The following is a 22,380-nucleotide window of genomic DNA, read 5'->3' as shown; positions in this document are numbered from 1 at the left end:
CCTGGCTCCCCCTGCGCCCAGCCTGCTTGCCAGCAGAAGTGATACTGTCCTCAGGGAACTCAGCTCAGTACTGAATTTGTCATGACGAGCACAGGAAAAAGATAAGATAGGACAAAGAATTTTGCAGGTCCTGAGGCTATCTGGAGACACGCAAAAATTTATACCAGACACTTCAGGGATTCTGCCACTGAGATGCAAGACTGCCAGAAAACTCTGGCCACCAATGTTTATTGAGACCTTCCCACGTATAATCTCCTGCCTTCTCTCTTTGTTTTGGACAGATGTCTCATTCCACTCTCTTCCTGCATCCAGGCACAAAAAATTCCAGGCTATGTTGCTTTTACATATGCCTGGTGGTCTCCGGTGGTTTTTCTCCATTTCCCCTGCTTGTTAGACGGGAAAAGGCCAATTGTAAAAACTTGGGCAATTGTGAAAACTGGATGGTATGTGTATACTCCTGATCCTTCTGCTAATATTTCAATAGTGGTTCAGGATACTAGATGACATATTAATGACATGTCAGACCCTGAAATTCCCTAGACCTTATCCTTATCTTCTTTATGGGAAGCTATTACTGGCTTTTCCTGATGAAAACCTTTATTGACTATATTCATAATTATCCTGTTGATCTTATTACTTGGCCTATGCCTACTTAACCATTTCTTTGGCTCTGTGTCCTCCAGACTTAAAGCTACCTGCCTATCCAAGATACGAATACCTGGTGTCTATCGAGGGCATTTAGATAGATCCTCTACATGGTATCTCTAATTGTTTTTTTTTTTTTTTTTTTGTCTTTTTTCGTTTTTATTGGTACCAGGGATCGAACTCACAACTGCCTGCTTGCAAGGCAGGCGCTTATGCCGCTGAGCTAAATCCCCAGCCCCTGGTATCTCTAATTGTTAATCACAACTATGACTCCTTTCAGCTTGAAGAAACCATATCTGTCATTACCCATTACTCCCTTGTGGCAGTTCAGGGTATTTCTTCAGAGGGAAGAATGCTCTAGATAGCTAAGTTAGGTAAAAATATTATAAACAGTCAGACAGAGCTGAGCCCTTGAGAGGTCAACGCAGAAGACAATTTTAGCTATGGGCGCATTCACTGAAGGCCAGATGTCAGAAAAAAAAGAAACTACTCACTCATATACTTCCCCTAGGGATGAACAGCAGTGAATGATATCCTGATTGGACGTCAATCCCTTGGGGTAGAAGACTTCTTTAACCCACTCCTTCCAGGAAAGTTCTTGTCTGTCCATGTGCCTTGCTACATGTTTTGTTTCCCCATTCAATCCCCATTTAGTCAATATTACCCAAGCCATTATACTGTAAGACCAGAGAGTAAAAGGTTAAAAACAAGATGCTGTTTCTCAGCTAGAAGCAGCACTGGGCCTCATGACAGTCCAGGAGACAATAAGGTGCCATACAAAACAGAAAACGGCGGTTATATGTGTGTCAAGGTCAGGGTAAAGGGTTAAACTCATACGCTAATCTCTCTGCACACAGGCAGGTTACTTTAAACAAGTATAAATTGATGGGCCATTCTAGTTCTCTTTAGCTCTTTAGCGGAGAATAGAGGCGCCTAACAGTGATTAACAACCCTTGTTAGCTTGTTTTAGCACAACTTCTGTAGTTTGGAAAGGGCAACAATGGTTAACATATCAATTAGGTGAGATTCTTGCAATTCTTTACAGAGGAGAGTATTGCTCAACATATCAATTAGGTCACTTAAAATATCAATTAGGGAAAAAGGATAAAAAAAAAACATCTGTGGCTGTGATGTTCTCGGGATGTGCTGTGCCAGGGAACTCAGAGATAGAGCCTGCCATTACGCTAATCAGGGTTGTAAAATATGTTAGACTTGAGCCTACAAAAACCAGGTGTCTTAAAGATAAGTTGTACAGAACAAAGACAGTTAATTAACTCTGACCCGCTGGTCACCCCTTATGAACTGACCAATAGTAGATAGATAAGATGCCCACCGCTCTGCACTAACTGTAATGATTGGCTTCTGTAATAAACGCTTGCTTTGTGGTTTTTCCCCTTAAAAACACTAGCCCTTCCCCTACTCGGGGTTCTCGGTTCCTGCGTGTTCTGAGGACCCCGTGTGCACGGACAAATAAAATCCCCTTTGCTTTTGCATGAGAGTCGTGTCCTTGGGGTCTCCTTAGCGACTTGCAGTCTTACAATACTTGTTGTAATCCTATTGGTTGATCATAGTTTTATCCCATCTCATACCCATTCTATGATGTTCCATTGGATCAATATTACCTAATCAACTATATTTATAATCTTGTTGATTGGTTATAGTTCTGTCACACTTTAAACCCCCCTCTTCTTGTGGCTTTGTTCAATAAAACACCCTTAAGAAGTGGGGTTGGTGGGCAACCCATTTTCCAAGCCCCTTTCTGTTCCTTTTAGAGAAAAGCTTTGTTTCTCCAATAAATTCTTCCTACTCTTAACCTTTGTTGTTTCTAGAATTCATTCCTTGATTTTAGAGAACCGGAACTCTGATGTTTCAGACATCTAGCAGTGTCCCTATATCACTGTCAGTGTGTTAAAATTCATGGAATTTTACCTTTTACATGTGTAAATTGTGTGGTATGTAAGTTTTAGTTCAATAAAGTTTCTTGAAAAGGAAAAGCAAGTCATTATCCACGTTGGAAGAAGACTCACATCAGGACATGTGTGGTTGACTTTTCTGTGTGGGGACCCTAATATGATGGGAAGTGTAACCTGGCTAAGCCACCGCTATCTTGTTCTGCAAGCCTTGTTACCCTGACCTGTGGTTCAACTCTCATTTCTTGTGAATTATCCCTTCCAGAATAGCAATTTGGTCCCTGAACCAAATGACCTTTGATTGTAAAACATTTGCTGACCACTAATTGTAAAACATTTGGTCCCAGGACCAACTGGCCCTGGTTGTAAACATTTTGCAGAGATTAACTCCCTTTTTGTATAAGCTCCCCCAGCTTTTCTCTTCTTCGTGGTTTTTCCTTTTAAAAACCCCCTGTAACCTAACCTGGTTACACAGCTCTGCAGACTCCAACACAGGCCAGGCCATGTCACTGGGTAGCAGCTAAAATAAAGCGCATCTTTTTAAAGACGTCTTGCCTGTTTTTTGAACAACATCTTGTTCTTTTTGGGGTGCAATAGGAACCAGGTCTCAGAAATGCAGGTGGATTTCATGCAAACCCAGGGCCAGCCTGTTGTTGAACAGCAGTGATTGATAATCTAAATGGACATTGTCTTGGTTACTTTTCTCTTTTTGCTGGGAGGAAACACCCAATAGCCAAAATGAAGGAAAGAAAGGTTTATTTAGCTTACAGTTTTTGAAGGTTTCAGTCTATAATCACTTGGCTCCAAGGCAGGGTGTCACGGCACTGAGGCAACACTTCTAGGGAGCAGCCAGAGCAAAAGGGAGAAGAAAAAGCCTCTTTTCTTCCCTTATAATATATGCAGGGTACCCCCCTCCTCCAGGGTGTAGTACTAGTAAAATCTCTAGTACTAGTAAAATCTCTTCTGGTACAGGATGAGGATATTTACAAAGTAAGAATCCTGGCTCCCTGTTGAGTCTCTTAGTTAAGCTTCTAAACTGCTAATATCGACACAATGCACCAACCATAACAGACATCAGTCACCTTGGGATGTTGGCCATTTGGGACTAGACAGATTCATCCACAAAAATCCAGGGCACCCTTCCCACAGGTGTTTCCCTGATCAGTATATTACAGATAGCTAAATTAGAAATATTGTAGGTGACCAGACAAGACCAGGACCTTGGAAAAGGTAAATGCAGAAGATAACAGTGGCTGGAAGCACATTCAATTGAACTTCAGGCCTCAGGACAGAGGAAATGACTACATCCACATTCTCACCCTAGAGGTGAACAGCAGTGCTTGACATTCTAAATGGGAATCAGCCACCTGGGTGGGGTCCCAAAACCTCCCTGGTCCCTCCCTCCCAGGAAAGGCTTTGCTCAGTTCACATTCTCACTTGGTACTCGCTTCCTCATTTGATTCCCATTTAATCAATATTACCTAAATGATTATACACATAATCTTATTGGTTGATCATAGTTTTGTCCCACCTCACATCCACCTTATGATTTCCTCTTGGATCAATGTTCATTAGATCTGACTCACCTCCTGGCTTTGTTCTATAAAGTGCCCTTGAAAAAAAGAGGTCCAGGGGGCCATCCACTTTGCATTCTTTTTATCTCTCCTAAACAGAAGCTTTCTTTCTCTCAACAAATACTTCCTACTCTTAACCTCTGTTGTTCCCAGAATTCATTCTTTCATTTTAGAGAACACAAACTTGGCATACTGTACATCTAACGGAGTAGGAGTTTTATTTCCCTTCCATTATTTGGATTATCTGGAGGTCCTATATCATACTTCCTATATCAAGTAGGGACTTAGATGTGTGCAGGGAAGGAACAGGATTGGGGCAGGGAGATGGTGGTGTCACCTGCATAGGATGATGCCAGCAGGACTCATCCTTGGCTCTGCATAGGCATTTGATCTTCATCATCTGGGTGGGAGGCATCCTCAGCAGGGCTCACCTTGTTTGGTCCTTATAGACCTGGTCCTCATGCTCGCTGGCTTGGCTGATGACATCCTGATCTTGCTGGGAGCTGACCTTGGGCCCAGCTCCACCCTTGTGCTCCTGACCAGAAGAGCAGGACTTGCCTGTGTTGTCCCCTTTCACCCTGGACATGAATTGCTTTCCCCTAAAAATAAACTCTCACACGACCAAAGAGTAAACTGTGTCTCCCAAGTTGGCACTTCTGCAAGAGGAATCCATGCCACCTTAAGCACATGTCCTTCCTTATTTCCCTCAGCACTGTGTTGCCATCCACTCCATAAAAGGAAGAGACCTCAAATAGGGTGATTATCTGAGCATTTCCCCAGAGCTGTCGATAGATAATTATTTCCACTGGATGGGGGTAGTGGTGGTGGCAGCATATATCTGTCATCGTTGCACTCCAGAGGCTGAAGCAGGAGAATTGCATGTTTAAGGATAGGGTAGTCAGAAAAATTTTTTAAAAGGCTGGCAGTGTAGCTCAGTGTTGGCTGCCTAGCATGTGAGAGACCTTGGTTTGATTCTCCAGCACCACAAATTGTTAATGAAGACATAAAAATGCCTCTTTGGAATACAGCTGAGCATTTGTTCAAAAGGATAAAAGGCAGGTTGGCAATGTAAGTTACCCATCAGAGTAAGGTAGAAGGAGTACTGGTTTCTACTAGCCTGGGTAAACTATACATTGGGTCAACTTGAGAAGTCTAGAAGCTTAACTAGGTGATGCAGTGCATCCTGGGGTGTGGAGGACAAGCCATTACTGTTCTGAAATGTTCAATGTGTCAATTTGAGAAGGTCAAAAATCCAGTTAAGTGATTCAGCAGAGAGTCAGGGTCCTTATTTTGTAACATCCTCATCCTGTGCAAGAAGAGGACACAGAATTTTGTGAGTGCTACATCCTGGGGGCAGCAGGAGGAGTTAGCCTACTTACAATATAAAGAAGAAAAAGAGGTTTGCACTTTCCCCCTGCTGCTATTGTTGCTTTACTGTTTTCTACCACCTTAAAGTATTGTCCCTGTGCCAAGCCATCCGGCCTCGGAGCCAGCTGATTATGAACTGAAACCTCCACAAACTAGGAGCTAAATAAACCTTTCCTTCTTTCATTTTGGGTGTCAGGTATTTTGCCTCAGCAATGAGAGAAAAGTAACCAAGAAAAGTGAGGTAGAAGGAACACTCATTTGCTGCCAGCCTGGGTAAACTATCAAGATTCTGTCTCAGTAAAAAAAAAGGTAACCATATAGTCAGGGAAGTATAATGTCCATGAACAAGAACATAAGAGTTTACAGTGCTATATGTATAACAGACATCAGAAGCAACCTAGTATCCTCTGACTCAAGAATGAATTCCTGAAATCCATCCAAGTGAAATATTATTCAACTACAACAAAGAATAATTTACTGATGCATGCCACAGTGAGAAGGATCCTTGAAAACATAACAGGAAGTGAAAGACACCACACACAAAGACTCTGCATTGTAAGATTCATGAATTCGCCATTCATTAGGTCAGAAAACAGTTTCATGGTTTCCAGGGCCAAGAGGAGGAAGATATGAGAAGACATTTCTCAATGTTTGAGGTTTCTTTCTGTGGTGGTTCTGCTCTTAGTGGTGATGGTTGTACAAATGTGTGAATCAACTACAAGTCAACGAAGTGTACAGTTTAAAAGGATAAATTTTCTGGTGCAAACTTTAATTCACCCAGAATGAGAATAAATTATGTTAGTGGAAGCAAGTTAAAACTTGATTTACAAAATCAGACCATTCAAATTTACAGACCCAGTCCAAAATGAGGGCATCTGAAATTTATAGACACTTCTCAGGTTAAGAAGTAAAAACGACAAATAAATACACGAAATAACAGTAGACATCACTGATCATTAGAGAGCTACAAATTAAAACAACACTGAGATTCCCTATTACTCCAGAAAGAATGGCTGTTATCAATAACAAATGCTGGCAGGCTGTGAGGAAAAGGAAGCCTCCACTGGTGGTGGGAATGTAGACCAGTGCAACCATTTGGCCATCACTGTGGAGTTTCCTCAGAAAATCAAAAATAGGAGTTTCATTCAGCTCAGTATCTTTTATGGTATCTTCCCAAAAGAATTAAAAAGCATCAGAACTTAGCAATATATGGACACCTATATTTGTTTGTAATAGCTAAATCTTGGAGATAGTCCAAATGTCCATCAACTGATGAATGGATAATGAAGATTTTTTTTTTAAATACAGTGGAGTCCTACTCTGCCATAAAGGACAAGCTTGAGACACTTCTAGCTGAAAGGATGCACCGAGACCACACTCTTAAGTGAAATGAAAGGGACACACATGTATAAATATCACAGTCTCCCTGGTGTGAGAAGCTGACAGCATAAGGATCAAATATACAACAGACATTTGTGAAATAGGAAGAAATTGCTCAAAAGGGAAGAGGAACTAGGGAGAAGGAAGGGGGAAAGGAAAGGAAAGAAAATAAAAAAATAAAAGAAGGATACAATGGAAACAAAGCTTTGTAAACAGGGCAAGGTAGAGGGGTTGAAGGGAGGAGAGACTCATGGGAAGAAAAGAGAACTCAAGACACAGTCAGGACATCATGTATAGCTACAATTTCCCGATGATAATGTGATCATTATGTATACCTAACATGTACCAATAAACCTAATTAATTAAAAAATCTGATCTTTTCATTTACAAATACAAAACTATTATATTGGGAGCTTTATATAAATTCAATATTTACTCTCTTCTAATATATAGTATATAATTTTTTTTTGTGGTTGTATTTTTTGAGAAGGGTTACACCATGTAGTCTAGGCTTCCTGTGCAGCTGAAGTTGACCTTGAGTTTGAAGTGACACTCTTGCCTCCGCCTCACAAGCACTGGGATTACAGGTGCACACCACCATGCCCAGTTCATAATATATCCTAGATTTTATCTTTTCATAATTATTAAAAACAAGATGTTTCGAAAATTCTTACATGGAATGCCTCTAATTTGCTTCTGGTTCATCCTCATGTAATACAGAAACACTGATAAGTTCAAAATATGCCTGAATAGTCATGTCTGGGACCTCAGCACTGAGAACCTCCCTAAGCTCAAGGTCAGCCTGGACTACATTAGGAATCATGATTTTGGTGAAGATGTCAATTGAACCCATGGTTCACACGTGCTAGGCCAGCACTCTACTACTGAACTAAATCCCAAGCCTTTTTCTTTCTTTTTTTTTCTCTCCCTCTGTTTTTCCTTTGTTCTGTTTTGTTCTGCTTTTTGGTAGGTGTAGGGAATTGGGATCTCACTCTATGTTCCTGGCTGGCTCCAAACTTCTAAACTCAAGTGATTCTTCCATCTCTGGCTTCAGAAGAGCTGGGACTACAGGTGTGTGCCCCAGTGCCTGGCTCTGTTACTCTGTATTTTTAATACAAAATGCTTTATTTAATCTGAAAATGAGCAAATAACGATACTTATTGTTCTCTTTGCGAGGCATAAAACACAATTAACATTTTATTTTATTCACTTTAGGGTGGTACTGGTGACTGAACCCAGTGCCCTCACATTGAACTATATCCTCAGGCCTTTTTATTTTTTATTTTTTATTTTTATTTTTTGTCTTTTTCCTTTTTACTGGTACTGGGGATCGAACTCAGGCCTTTTAAAATTTTTTATTTTGAGACAGGGTTTTTGCTAAATTGCTCAGGCCTGTTAAGTTATCTGAAAGGCCCAGAATAAGAGATTTCAAATTTGCGAGTCTTTGGATTTCAGATCCTTTATGTGTCCTGTGCTAGTTGAGCATCACATGTGTCATATCTGAAATGACTGAAAATCTTTCGAACGCCAACCAAATTTTCAAATCAAGGATGCATAACTTTTATGTGAAAATAGCTGGATAACTCCCAAGATGCCTGGTGAGGAGGTCGTTAAAACTACATTTCTTTTTTTTTTTTCTTTAACTTCTCTTCAGAACCAACTACATTTCTAAACCTGCCACAGAAATCTCTTATATGTACAGTAATACCCACATGTGACACACGTGCAAGAGTCAAGACAGAATGAAAACTTGCATAATAAAGAGGTCTAAATATTTATGGAATTTTAAGATCACTGTGGTGGCCTGTGTTTGTAATGTCAGCATTTTGGTTGGCAGAAGCAGAAGTATCACAAGTTCCTGTGTAGCTTAGTGATTTTGTGAGACCATGTGTTAAAAGGTATAAAGATTTCCAAAAGGACACTGATATGGCTGATACCTTGTGTCAACTCAAGAATTTTAGAAGTTTAACTAAGACTCAGCAGGGAGCCAGGATCCCTACTTTGTAAATATCCTCAGCCTGTGCAAGAGGAGGGCACAGAGGTGGTGGGAGGGCTACACCTGCCCTGGGGAGGGGTGGGTGGCCTGCTTACAATATAAGGGAGGAGAAGAGGCTTGTTCTTCCCTGCTTTGTTCTGGCTGCTTTCATTGGTTGCTGTCTTGAAGTGCTGCCCCGTTGCCATGTCACCGTGCCTTGGAGCCGACTGATTAAGGACTGAAACCTCCATAAACAATGAGCTAAATAAACCTTTCCTTCCTTCATTTTGAGTGTCTAGTATTTTCTCTCAGCAACAAGGGAAAACTAACTAAGAATTTGTTAGCAGGAGTGGGCCATTGCTATGACTATACCTGACCATGTGGTTCAAGAGCCTTTGGGATTGGTTTGTGGGAAGAGTTCGGAAGGGTTCAGAGCTACTGTTGCAGAAGTAGCGATGGAATACCTTAGGTTGTTCTGTGTAGGAGATTCTGGTCAGAGCTCATAAATCAGAATAGAAATTCTGCCAATGAAGACCAAGTTCAGGAGGTTTCTGTAGGGAAGAAGGACTGTATTGATTGTTGGACTCCAGAAGATGTATGTTATGGCTTGGCAGAAAGTTTACATTTTGCTTGTGTCCGGAGACTTTGCCTGAGACTAAGATTAAGGGGAGTGGATGAATTAATCTGGCAGAAGAAATTTCAAGGCAGTAAAATGTTGAGGCTTTGGATGGCTATTGTTGGGGGCTTTTAGCCAGATTTATATTTCAAGAGCAAAGAGCCCAGCAGGATGATTTAAAACACTGTGAGATTGGCCAGAAAGGAAGTTCCAATAAAGTTGTGGACTGCAAAGATAGAGCTGAAGAAAGCTCAATTGCTGAGAAGGAACAGGACAATAAAAAAAGATGGTCTGAAAGCATAAAAAAAAAGGGGGGGGAAGTCTTGAAACTTTGCAGCCTCACAACTGCAAAAGTGAAAGACTTTGCTTTGAGGCAAAAGCTGCAGAGCACCAAGTTCCAGAATGGCGGCAACATAAAAAACTTGTTCTTCAGAATTGGATTCAGAAGGCCCAACAATCTAGGCCCTTAACCCCTACAGCTAGGAGAGAGCAAGACCTGGCTACTGCTACAACTGGCAGCAGATCTCAGCATCATCCGTGGGCTAATGGTTTTGGTACGCACTGAATGCAGGAGTTCTGAGGTTTAAAAGGCTTCCACCCTGTTTGCAGAAGGCCTGGAAGGCCAGACAGTGTGCCTGAGAGGGCAATGTGCAAAGCTACGAATGTGAAGCCAAACGTGCAGTGGCGACCTGGCAGTTTGGAAAAGCCAGCAAGGTAGATTATCTAAGAAAACCTGCAAGAAGGGAGCAAAGCCAGCCCAAGAGAGAAGTTGTGGGAGCTACAATCACCACAAGTGGCGTAGGGGTAGAGACACTCAAGCCTTTTGGAGCTCAAAACCAGATTGCTTCAGATGCTGGATGTGCAACTCCAGGACTCAATGCTTGCCCTGCTGGATTTTGGGCTAGCTTTGGTCCCATTCCTTTGTATTCCCGTTTGTACCCTTTGGAATGGTAATGTTTATCTTGTACTATTGAATGTTGGAAGTATTTAAATTTGTTTTCATTTGTACAGGGCTCATAGCTAGAGTTTACCTCAAAACTAGGAGGAGACTTGGGACCTGGACTTTTTGGCAATGTTGAAACTGTTAGGACTGTGGCAAGTCTTGCAGATGGGTTGAATGTATTTTGCATAAAGGGATATACTTGAGTCTTTGACAGCCAGGGGTGGAATGCTATGGTTCTAATGTAATATAATGTTTATAGACTTAATACTGGTTCTAATGATTGTTAAACCAGTGTTACAATGTTCAAGTTACAAAAAGATAGGAATAAGCATGTCTTGTATCTGGAAACAGGTTTAAAGAAATGTGTCTGGTTGCCAAGTTGATAAGGGGTAGATTGGTATGGTTGACATTGTGTCAACCTGAGAAGTTTAGAAATTTAACCAAGAGACTCAGCAGGGATCCAGGATCCTTACTTTGTAAATATCCTCAGTCTGTACATGAGAAAGGAACAGAGGTGAGTACCACACCTCCCCTGGGCAGGGAGAACGGGGTAGCCTGCTTACAATACAAAGGAGGAGAAGAGGCTTGTGTTCCTCTCTTTTGTTTTGGTTACTTTTACTGGCTGCTGCCTTGAAGTGTTGCCCTGATGCCACGTGGATCTGATTATGGACTGAAACTTCCACAAACCATGAACTAAATAAACCTGCCCTTCCTTCATTTTGGGTGTTGGGTATTTTGTCCCAGCAATGAAAGAAAAATAACCAAGACAGACAGCAAGACCCATTCTAAGTAGCACCAGCATTTGGAAGCAAAGGTGGTGGTCCATGCCTGTAATCCCAGCCCTCTCTCAGGCTGAGGCAGGAGGATCACAAACTGGAGCCCATCTGGGAAATTTAGGTACTTGCTGAGATGCTGACATCAAGAAAACAACAGAAATTTAATATGATAATAGTCATTTTTGCAAATTAAATACAATAAAAAATTCAGTATGGATGTTAGGATATTTAGTAATTCTTTCAGGGAAGAATATAGATCCATAATTCAGGCAACACATAAATACTAGGAAAACTTGATGATTTTGGGAGGGCAGGGAAGGGGTTTTTCTCTTGCCTGAAGTGATAAACAGTGGTAAAAGCAAGTGCAAGAGGCGTTCTTGTTTTTACTCACTAAAGACCTTTTTCTGTTTATATTAAGAAAAATGACAGAAAGCACTTCCAGGAAGATAGAGGAATTTTAAATAGAAATCAACCTCTCTAAGATTTGGAATCCAGACAAGGAAAATCACAACATGGGGAAGAAAGGAAGGAGGGAGGTGGATCCCTGAGACTCCAGAAGGATCTGAGGGTAAATCTGGAGCCCACAAAGAAGACAGAACACAGTGCAGACGAAGGAAGGGCAATCTGTACACTCTCCCTGGCTCCTGGCTCCTGGCTCCTGGAGTGAGAAAGGAGGACAGAAGCTACAGAGACACAGAAAGCAGTAACTCCAGAGGCTTCCAAGGAGAAAGGCACCAGTGGCACTGAGTGGTGGATGTCGTCACTATGACAGCTGCCACAGCAGAGTCATGCCCTAAACTCGACAATGCCACAAACTTGTAGTACCCAGCCTTCGGTTTTTGCTGGAAGAGCTCCAGTCTTCACCTTCACGATGGATGTCATCTCCAGGCAGATCCTTGGCCTTGTAACAGACTTACAGGAGACACTCACAGGGGACCTTCCCTTTCATAAAGATTCAGACAAACTACTCAAGATGCCCCTGAAGAGGATCATAATTGTGACTGTAGCAGAAAATTGGAAAACTGAGAGAGAGAGAGAGAGAGAGAGAGAGAGAGAGAGAGAGACAGAGGCTGCTAGAGAAAATAAAAATAAAGATTTTCCAACCCATGAACACATGACCTCTGCTCAGTGTCAAAAAAGCTTCCGTCACACCAGATTCCTACTGCAGCAGATCCTAGAACAGGGAAGGGAGATGAAAACTTTGAAGTAGAGTGTGATGAGCCTGATATGCAGCTATTCTTGCAAAATTGCAAAGAATTAGAAAAGAAAGAGCTGGAGAACAGGCCAGGAAGGGACAAGGACCAACGGCAGAAAAGAAAGCATTGGTATAAAAAACATTCTAGGTAGAAACGCCCTCCTTCATCTCACCAGCCCACCGCAGCCTCTGGGGCAGCTTCCCAGTGAAAAGAAGACAGGACAAGGATGTTGTCTTCAAGAACTGTGCCTACGGTGTAGAAGATCCAAAGAAATATGAAAGATTTGTAAATGTACACTGTGGTCTGAACTTCATAAAATGTTTGTGAAGAAACATTTCATATACAATGGTTTTATTCTTTAAATTTTTAACTTTTTGCCTGGGGGTTTAGCTCAGCGGCATAAGCACCTGCCTTGCAAGCAGGCAGTCATGAGTTCAATCCCCGGTACGGATAAAAAGGAAAAAGACAATAAATAAATAAATTTTTAACTTTTTGATTTTTAAGTTTTATTTATTTATTTACTTTTGAGACAGGGTCTCATGCTGTTCAGTCTGGCCTTGAACTCACTTTGTAGCCAAGGCTGGCCTCAAACTCAGTAGCATAAGTGTCTGCCTGGCAAGTGAATTTGATCCTTGGTACAAAACAAAAATGAAAACAAAAACACACCAAACAAAAACCAAAAAAACCCCACAAAACCTCAAAATAAGAAGAGGCCAGGGATATAGCTCAGTGGCACAGAACCTGCTTGGCAAGCAGGAGGTCCTGGGTTTGAGTCGTGGTGTATACACACACACACACACACACACACACACACACAAAGTAAAAAAAAAATGAATAGAATGCTAAAGATATCTTAAAATGTACAGTATCAGTGAAATGAAATTTGTTAGATATAATTTCATGAAAGAATAAATGAATTATGACTAAAATAAATAAATGGTAAAAAGAAGCAAAAAAAAAAAAAGAAAGAAAAGAAAAATGGTTAATTCGTGAGTTTATTATTTGCTCTACTCAGTAGAAGCTGTTTTTCAAGTGGGTTTCAATGCGTTCCTGAAACACTAAACTACATGAGTGTGGTGGCTCACAACTTGTAATTTCACAGAGGATCAAACGTTAAAGTCAGCTAGGGAACTGGGCCAGGTCCTGTTTCAAAATAAAATAAAATACAGCTGGGGGTTTAGCTCAGTGGCATAAGCACCTGCCTGTCAAGTGCAAGGTTGTGAGTTCGAGACCTGATACCAATAAAGTAACAAATAATAAAATAAAACAAAGAAAACCCTGAGCACAGCTGACATTCAGGTTCTGGTGAGTCAGATGAGTTCGGGTTAAGAGCTAAGAAGGTGGGGGAACCACACAAGGGGAACCGTGTGATCTGAAGCTCTGCTTTTCAGTTTGCTGGCTGGGTGATGTTAGGCCGCCTGTGTTACAGTTCTGTGCTTCATTTTCAGCAGCTCTAAAATGGAGATTCTGACAATGTATACTTCATAGAATTGTTAGTGCAAGTAAAATACCTGCCCTGGTGCTGGTGCATAGCGAGTCGCAGAGGTCGTCTGCTCTTCGCGAGGTGTCCCAGGTGAGCAGCGAGCAGGGGCTGTAGGCATCAGCTCTGCCGGGTGGCCCGGGGTTTGACAGTAGGAGGACCCAGGCTCCCGGGCAGCGCGGTCGCGTCACCGCCTGGCCGCCGCCCCTAGCGGAAGAGGAGGCGCGGTTCCCAGATCGCAGTCCGGCGCAGGTCACCCGCAGGTGGCACTGCTCGGGGCTGTCCCGGCTGGGGATGTAGGAGTCCTCGCTGGGCGGTGCTCCTGAGATGGGAAGTCGCGACACTGCGTCCGGAAACAGAAGGGGCACCCCCTGAAACTCTGGCCGCGGGGACAGAAGCGGCTCCAAACTGCTCGGCGCCGGGCTTTGAAATCCCCGCAGAGCGGGACAACCAGGACAGAGCAGCCCAGCGCTTGGGGGCGTAACACAGAGGGCGTGGCTGAAAGTGGGCGTGGTCACAGAGGGCGTAACCACAGGGGGCGTGGCCGCAGGCCCGGCCCTGCACTCGGCCGCCGCGCAGACCGAGCAGTCTCTGCAGAGCTGGCGGCCGGCGCGCTGCGGCCAGGTACGGGGGTGGCGCGGCTGGGGACTGCGGGACGGCGGGCGCCGGGGTCAGGACGGGGACGCGCGCAGACCGAGGGGGCTTCCACGAGCCCAGAGGCGGATCTCGCGGGATGGGGAAGGGTTTTCGCTCTTGGCGGCGCGGTGAGCGTGGGCGAGGGACGTGTCCCTTCGGTCCAGGAAGCAAGGACAGGTTCGTCCCCGGTGGCCGCGATTCCGGGAGGCTGCGGCCTGTTGGTCTCCCGGACTCCGGCGCTGACCTCTCCGAGGAGCACCCGGCCCTCTTTGCCTGGCTCGCTGGGATCACTCGCGTGTGCGGGCCGGCGGCGGCGCAGCCTTGATTCAAAGTTGCGAGCGCGCGAGGAGCTTCCACAGCTGCGCGAGTCCGCGGGCCTCGCCCCAGGGAGTTCACATTTTCCCTTCGGTGAAATGAGGTTCGGATCTTGAATAAAGGGCTCAGAGGATGTATGTGCTGGGAGAACTGGAGCCTTGATCAGAAAGGGTGCCGTTTCCCTCGGATTCCAGTTTCTTTTGAATTTTATTATTTCAGGGACGCCTAACAGACTTGTTGCTTTGTACCAAGTTCAGGAGCAGTCTCATTCTTGCCATTCTTTGGAAACTGGAATATTTAATTAGAAGAGTTGATAGGAATGTAAACTGGAAGCACCAGGGTGGCTGGTCGTTAGGTGACTTTGAAGGCTGTCCCAAAATAGTTACACATTTTGCGTATCTGCCCCGCATTTTCCCAGTGAATGCCCATTTTCCTCTTAGGAAATTCTGACTGTTTATTCCTTCTGGATGACTCCTTTCTACAGAGCTGGGGAAGAGAGGAAAAAAGGCACCCACAAACTGGCAAATAAATTTGGAGATTCAGCAGTTTGTGACCCTGGTAGCTCCTCAGTGCGTCAGAATCACATATGGTACGGAGTACCAAGATTTATATGGGGAAAAGAGAGGTTTGAATAATTTACACATTAGGTATTTGGAAAGTATTTCTTAATTACATTGTGTTTACAAAAGATTTGTATGGTCCCCATGCCCCAGTTAATCTGATGAATCTGTTGTTACTCTGACCAACGCTGGATGCTTAGGGTAGCCTGCTTATGTTAATGATGTTGATTCCTTCCACACGGATGTGTACGTTCTGTTTGTGGAACTGTACAGGGTAAGTGTTGTAAACACATGCAGATCAGTGCTGTGCTTTCATTGGCAATACCTTTGCTTCACATTGAGACTTAGCCTAGAATTTTAATGTCTTGTCAAATAGCAGAGAATACAGAATGTTGCCTGATACGGTGGTGCATGCCTGTACTCTCAGCACTTGGGAGGCTGAGACAGGAAGATTGCCCCAAGTTCAAGGCCAGCCAGGGCTACATAGCGAGACTGTCTTAAAACAACAAACAAATTACAGAATGTTAATCTATGCTCTAGTATTTTCCACCTGTTTACCTACTTTATGTTCTGTATCAAGATAGTCTAGTTTTCATAGCTAGTTACTGAAGGGTAACAGCTAGTTTTTAACAGACCATGGTGAACCTCAAGGAATGGCAGCATTTGTTACTTGCTTTTGATCACTGGCAAGGAGGCCAGAGGGCTTTCCCGCAGTGACAGGCCCACTTTTATCCTTGGGGAAGAATTACTGGCCTCTGATTTCCTCCAGGCACCCGGAGTGCTAAGAGCCTGGTCCTGGTCCTCCCACCATACCTCTGCCTACTGGTTCCTCCAGGTTGGGCAGGTTGATGCCTCTCCTTCCCGGACACCCCGGCCCTACCAGCCCCTTTGCTTCCATCCTGCCCTCCCCAGTTTCCTATTCCTGGGGAGAATCCGAGTTTGTTCAGAGCAGGGAACTGAGATCTACAGAGTCAGCAGAGGGTACTGATCCTCAGGCTGGTGCTGGGTCCCCTGTGGATCCTCAGTAAATGTCTGCTAATGACATTGTCACTTGTTGAGAGCCATTGACGTGCTCTCTTGTCAAGTCTACAACGGGCAAAGCCAAATGGAATCCAGATCAACAATCTTGGGGCCAGGGGTCTTGGTTGGATTAGGGTCGCTGATTGGGCATTCAAGTCTGTTAACAAGGGGTGAAATTCGTTCATGGTCACTAGCAATTGTCAACTTATCCTGTACCATGTGATTATGCTATTTAAAGAGCTTTGTTGAGAATAACAAGAACAGACAATGGAGAGAAGGGCTTAGCCGCCTCTGCTTCCAAACCTGCCTTCACCTGGGCTTGTCTGTCTTTGCCCTAGTTCAATTAGTCCTTCCTTGCACTGGATTGTATCTATTAATTTCCCATGTATAATTGCTCAGAGCTCAGATGGCCAAAGCTTCTGTGGTATAAATGCAGAAAATTACATTTCCTTTTGTTTAGAGGAAACAATGAAGAAAATTTTCAAAACAGGTTGTACAAAGAAAAAAGCAAGCAAATATACTAATTATAAATTGCTTATTATTAAATAATATTAATATAAATATACATTTACATATTAATATAGTTATATGTGTTTCATATTTATCGATATGGACATAAAAGCTAACGAGAGCTTTGTTTTTTAGTTTTAAACGTTTATGCTAGGGGCCAGGGATTTAGCTTAGTGGTGTAAGCACCTGTCTGGTGAGCGCAAGGTCCTGAGTTCGATCCCCAGTACCACAAAAACAAACAAAACATTTATGCAAGTTACATTTCTCCCTTTCCAGAAATAGTAACTTCTTCAACATTGATTCCTTATAGTTATACATCTGGAGTTTTTCAATTTGAAGCATTATTTCTTGACTTCTTACTGTGGAAGAGGGTGAGATTGCTTTTTCCATCCAGCTCCCAGCAGGAGCACAGCCTCCTTATTTTCCTATCTTTGCAGTAGTTAGAACAGAATATTGATTTTTTTGTTGTTGTTGTTTTGTTTTTGAGACAGGGTCTCACTGTGTAGTTTAGGCTGCCCCAAACTTGTAGTGATCCTCCTGCCTCAGCCTCCCAAAGTATGTGTGTGGGATTATAGCCGTGCTCACCACACCTACCCAGATCAGTTTTTGTAGCTAAACCAAGCACAATTTTTTGTTTTCCTTGAAGTTAATCATTGCTTTCTTTTACCATTGTGTACACCTCATTAATTCAGTCTTTAACTTTGTTGGCCAGGTTTCAGACTTTTCCCTGAAATGTGTCAGATTTTCTGTCCGTTTCCTTTTCCCTACCTGGAGTGGGTACCTTCTTTTTTTTTTTTTTTTTTTTTTTGCTTTTTCGTTTTTATCGGTACCAGGGATCAAACTCACAACTGCCTGCTTTCAAGACAGGCGCTTATGCTGCTGAGCTAAATCCCCAGCCCCTGGAGTGGGTACCTTCTAAAACTTGTGGGACACAGTTGTCACCGTAAGGTCCTCAGCACCCCGAGGATTTCCATCATCCTTTTTTTGGGGTATCGGGAATCGAACTCAGAATCTTGCGCTTGCCAGGCAGTTGCTTTGCCTGAGCTAAATCCCCGGCCCCACTCTCATGTTTTAGTAGCACACGTTCCTGGGAAAGGTTCCTATGACATCTACCTTTCAAAGACTGAATGCCTGAGAATATTTCTTTTCCACTGATAATTCATAGTTTGGCCAAGTGTGGAATTCTTAGATGGAAAATTTGAATGTGTTGTTCCGTTGCTCTCTATTGTGTTGCTGTTAAGAAATTCAGAACTGTTTTCCAGTTTTTGTGTGCAGCCTGTGTATGGGTTCCCTGCCTGCTGTGTCCTGTCTGGAAGTTAATAACATTTTCTTTTGTTCTCCACCATCCTTAAATTTATGATCCGTGCTTCATTGTGAGTGTTTGTTTTCATCCATTGCACTGTACTCTGTGAATTTAGAAACTTAGATCATTCAGTTCGGGAAAGTTTCTTGAATTCTCTCATTGGTAGGTCCTCCAGTTTTTGTGATGTTTCTTTTACAAAATTTTGTTCAGATATTGCATGTTTTGGATTAGGCCTCTAATTTCCTTCTCTTTTGTAATTTCTGTGTTTTTTATTACCTGGTCCTACTTTTGGGGAGATTTTCTTTTCTTTCTTTCTTTCTTTTTTTTTTTTTTTACTAGAGTTTTAAAAAAATTATTGGTACATTTTATTTTATTTTATTTTGGTACATTTTAGATATACATAGTGGTAACATTCATCATACAGATTTATACTTGTACATGGTATATCTTGCTCCCCCCCATTCCCCTCCCTTCCCTTTAACCCTTCTTCCTCTTTGAGAGATTTTCAGAATTATGTTTCTCACACCTTCCATTGCATTTTTTCATGTCTGTATCCTACTTTTAATATTTTATATTAAAACTCTTTTTTTGTTTTCTGAATATGTACACACATGCATTTATTTTTATGTGTAGTTTGTGTATCTGTGTGTTTCTTGTTGTGTGTTACAGGTGCAGGGTCTTATCTTCCTGGGGAATTTATTATTTTGCAAAAGTTGCTCTTGTCTTTTTGCAACTCAGGTCTCTCATGTCTCATGTTGAGGCTTTTCTTGTGTTTCCTGACTCTGCTGACTGTCTGCTTGCATTTGAGCAGGGATTACAAAGCTGGAGATGTGGATAGGTTTGTTGCCTGTGCATTTTATGGCAACTGCGATCTGGCTAGACCTGTTTAGAGAAGGCTCTGATGCTTTTATCTATGGGCCTGATGAGAGGTGTGGGGGCCAAGGAGAGTCTGTGAATGGGCAGTCAGTGATCTGGGAATGGGCAGTAGAGAAGAGGCTGGACGTCTCAGCATTGCGTGAAGAAGGTGTTCATGTAGCCTCTCTGCAGTTTTCTCTGAGGCATCTGAACTGTGCCTGACGCGGAGCTGCTGCTGCTGGGAATAGACGGGAAGGAAATATCCATCCGAAGGGCAGTCATCTAACTGCTTAGAGTGCTGAAGGCTTGTGGGGAACCCAGCCTTCTGGGGTGACTTCTGATCAGTCTTCCTTCTCCTTTAGCCCCCCTCTTTCCTCGAGGAGGGTCCACTTGCCTTAAATGTTTAGCCCTTGGAGAGTCTGTGGAATAAATTAGATGGTTATCTCCCCCTCGATTCAGCAACATGTTTTTGCCCATCTCTTTTCCCATTTTTGATTCTTGCTGGTTTATGTATTAAAGATTACCAGAAAATCCTTTTTTTCTTATTTTACTGGGCTTTCAGTAGGGAAGCGGCATGGTAGTAGTGGTTTTTGTTTAACCAGTCTTTAGAGGCTGGAATGTAGATTTCGCCACCAGCCTCTGCTGGGATTCTAGCATGGGCGCCAGGGCACTGAGCTGCTGCTTTCCCTGTTTTCCCCCATAAGTAAACATTTAAATCAATCTAGCATGTTGTCTCATGGAAGCCAGTTGTGACTTCAGATTCCTTCTAGTCCATGCTGAATGTGCAGTACCTGTTGATCACAGTTGTCAAAGGAGGCAAATATATCTCTAGCACTAGCTTGGGCGATATTTAGCTTACTGGTCACTCGGTCCCTGTTCTTGTGTCACAAATTTGCTTTGTCTAGGAAGATGCTTTCTGTCACCTTGGCCTCTGAATGTCCTGCCTTTCAGTGTGACTGCTTTTCTATAAGTTAATTTTTTTTTTTTTGTCTTTTAGAGACAGGGTCTCAGTATGCAGTTCAGATTGGCCTTGAACTCACTTTGTAGCCCAGGCTGGCCTTTAACTTTCAGTGAACCTCTGGCCTTAGCTCCCAAGTGCTTTGAAAGGTAGGCTTGGTGTCCTTGGTGGCCAGGTGGTTTCAGGGGATATCGTCATGATTTCCTTTGGAGGCAGATTCCCCATCCAGGTGCTTTATCAGTGGCAGGATCTTCTCTTCCCATTTGCAAGCTTGTGCCCTTCTTGGAATGTGCACTGAGTTCCTGTTTCTGGCTGGCCAAGCAGAGATGACTGGCCGCCCTGCCCGGTGCAACTCTCCTGGCCCACATTTACTGGTGAGTCATTCCTCAGGTTCCCTCAGTGCAGTGTGACCTTCCAGCGTTCTCTCGCAGGAGCTTTCCCATGACGGCACGCTCCGCAGCTGTGCACAGAGGAATGTTAACAAGCATCCTCCTCCACTGAAGTGGGAAGAGCATTGTTCCCAAACCTTGTTACCTGCAGTACAAGTGAAGCTCATGGCTCCTGGGGTGGTAGCTGTGCATTGAAAGACAGGAAATAGGAGGCCAGCCGGGCGTGGTGGTGCACACCTGTAATCCCAGCCAGCACTCAGGAGGCTGAGGCAGGAGGATTGTTGCTAGTTAGAGACCAGCCTGGGTTACAAAGTGAGCTCTAGGGCAGCCTGAACTGCATAGGGAGACCCTGTCTCAAAAAAAAAAGAAAATAGGACTACTGGTGCTTGCTACATTGGAGCAGGTGCAGCAGTGACTTTGATCTATGCTGGATGAAAGCAAAGAAGTGGTTAGAAAAGCCTTACTCAGCGGGTTCTGGGCCCCGTCTGAGTAGAAGGTCATCCAGGGAGCGCCATGCAGAGCTCCTTTCGCCTCATTGTGTTTCCACGGCCTCCTTCCCCCTTCTAAAGAGAGAAAATGAAGCCATTGCAATGCCTCTTTCCAGGCAGTAGCAGGTTCTCTGATGTCCTCTATGCCTTCCGTGAACTCCTTTGCTTTGTTAAGTAGGGAAGTCTCCTAGGGAAAGCACTATACTGAATGGTTGGTTAGTGCACAGAATGGCTTTTCCAAGAAATTTTGGAGACTTAGCAGATAAAGATGTATTTTGTCATATTATCCAAATAATATGGGCCCAGTAGTCTAAGTTCACTGAATTCTTAATCTTTGCCTCATTTTGCCAAATAGAAGCATAAAACATTTAAGTGTTCCCAAGTGTGTTGTATCTCATTATTTAGAAGTATTCCCTACTGAAATGCACATTATTATTATTTTACATCCATATATTTCCTGCTAGCATAATGTGGTGGCATGATCATCTTAGTTTTCATGGCAAAAGTAATTCTTTTTGAGATTCAAACCTGATTTAGTAAGAAAATCAGGTTTTTCTCTTTTTAGCTGTGTGGAATTCTAACAGTGTCTTTCTTGTTGCTATTTCTTTATAAACTCTCAATATTATGGGTTTTTTTTTTTCTTTTTTGGTCTTTTTCCTTTTCCCTTTTTATCGGTACCGGGGATTGAACTCGCGACTGCCTGCTTGCAAGGCAGGTGCTTATGCCTCTGAGCTAAATCCCCAGCCCCTCAATATTATGTTTTAGCCACAACTTGTAGACTCTCCACATGACTATAACCAAAATGAAACTGTGCTTCCTACTCTGCTGGCTACACAGGGGTGATTTCAAGGTTCATATTCCTTCCAGTATGATTTAAACATGCAGTAATGTTAACTTTTCCTTTAGGGTTACTTTTATTTCATAGAAAGTGATTGGGTTCTTTGTCATTTTCACAGTAAAGATACTTGACCCTACGAACTTGCATGTACAGAAACAGAGATAGTTTGACTGGGTTGTAAATGTTGTATGTACTTTTAAATCTACATGTTTTAAAATTTCTTTTTAAGGATTGTCAATGTCTTTGTTACACATTTAAACTAGTCACAGAGGAGTAGTTTGGAATATTCCCTACTCACAGAGTAACTATCATCTCTCTCTTCCCCCTTTTCTTCATCTTCAAAGAATCATCTAAAAAAAAAAAGGAAAAAACCAAACCAGTTACAGAGGCTTTGCATTAAAGAATTCTTGGTCAATCAACTAATGAACGGATAGATTTTTTTCATAATAGAGTATTGTCGAGCCATCAAGAAGAATAAACTTGCAACATTTCTAGGTAAATGGATACACTTTGAGACTGTTCTCTTAAGTGAAATGAATCTGACACACATGTGTAAATACTGCCTTGTTACTTTCCCTGGTGCAAAAAACCAAAAGTGTTAAAAAGGACCAAAACATGTAATACATATTGTGAAATAGGAAGAAA

At 42.8% G+C, this 22,380-nt stretch overlaps 1 protein-coding gene and 1 pseudogene across 1 annotated transcript in view; both read left to right on the top strand.

Annotated features, from left to right (window-relative positions):
- Positions 1-12,247: 12,247 nt before the first annotated feature.
- On the top strand, positions 12,248-12,745 carry LOC134474051 (spliceosome-associated protein CWC15 homolog; annotated as a pseudogene).
- A 1,608-nt stretch (positions 12,746-14,353) lies between these two features.
- Tec (tec protein tyrosine kinase) overlaps positions 14,354-22,380 on the top strand; it is a 113,181-nt gene continuing 105,154 nt past the window's right edge. The window contains exon 1 of the mRNA XM_063240612.1: positions 14,354-14,487. The gene's annotated coding sequence lies outside the window, so the exon portion shown is untranslated. The remainder of the gene's footprint in view (positions 14,488-22,380) is intronic.

The sequence above is a fragment of the Cavia porcellus genome, unplaced genomic scaffold (genome assembly GCF_034190915.1).
Source record: "Cavia porcellus strain 051 isolate PalLab524CR breed Dunkin Hartley unplaced genomic scaffold, mCavPor4.1 scaffold_30, whole genome shotgun sequence".
NCBI classification, from domain to species: Eukaryota; Metazoa; Chordata; class Mammalia; order Rodentia; family Caviidae; genus Cavia; species Cavia porcellus.
The sequence above is the reverse complement of the archived record's forward strand: the minus strand, read 5'-3'. Positions and strand labels throughout refer to the sequence as shown.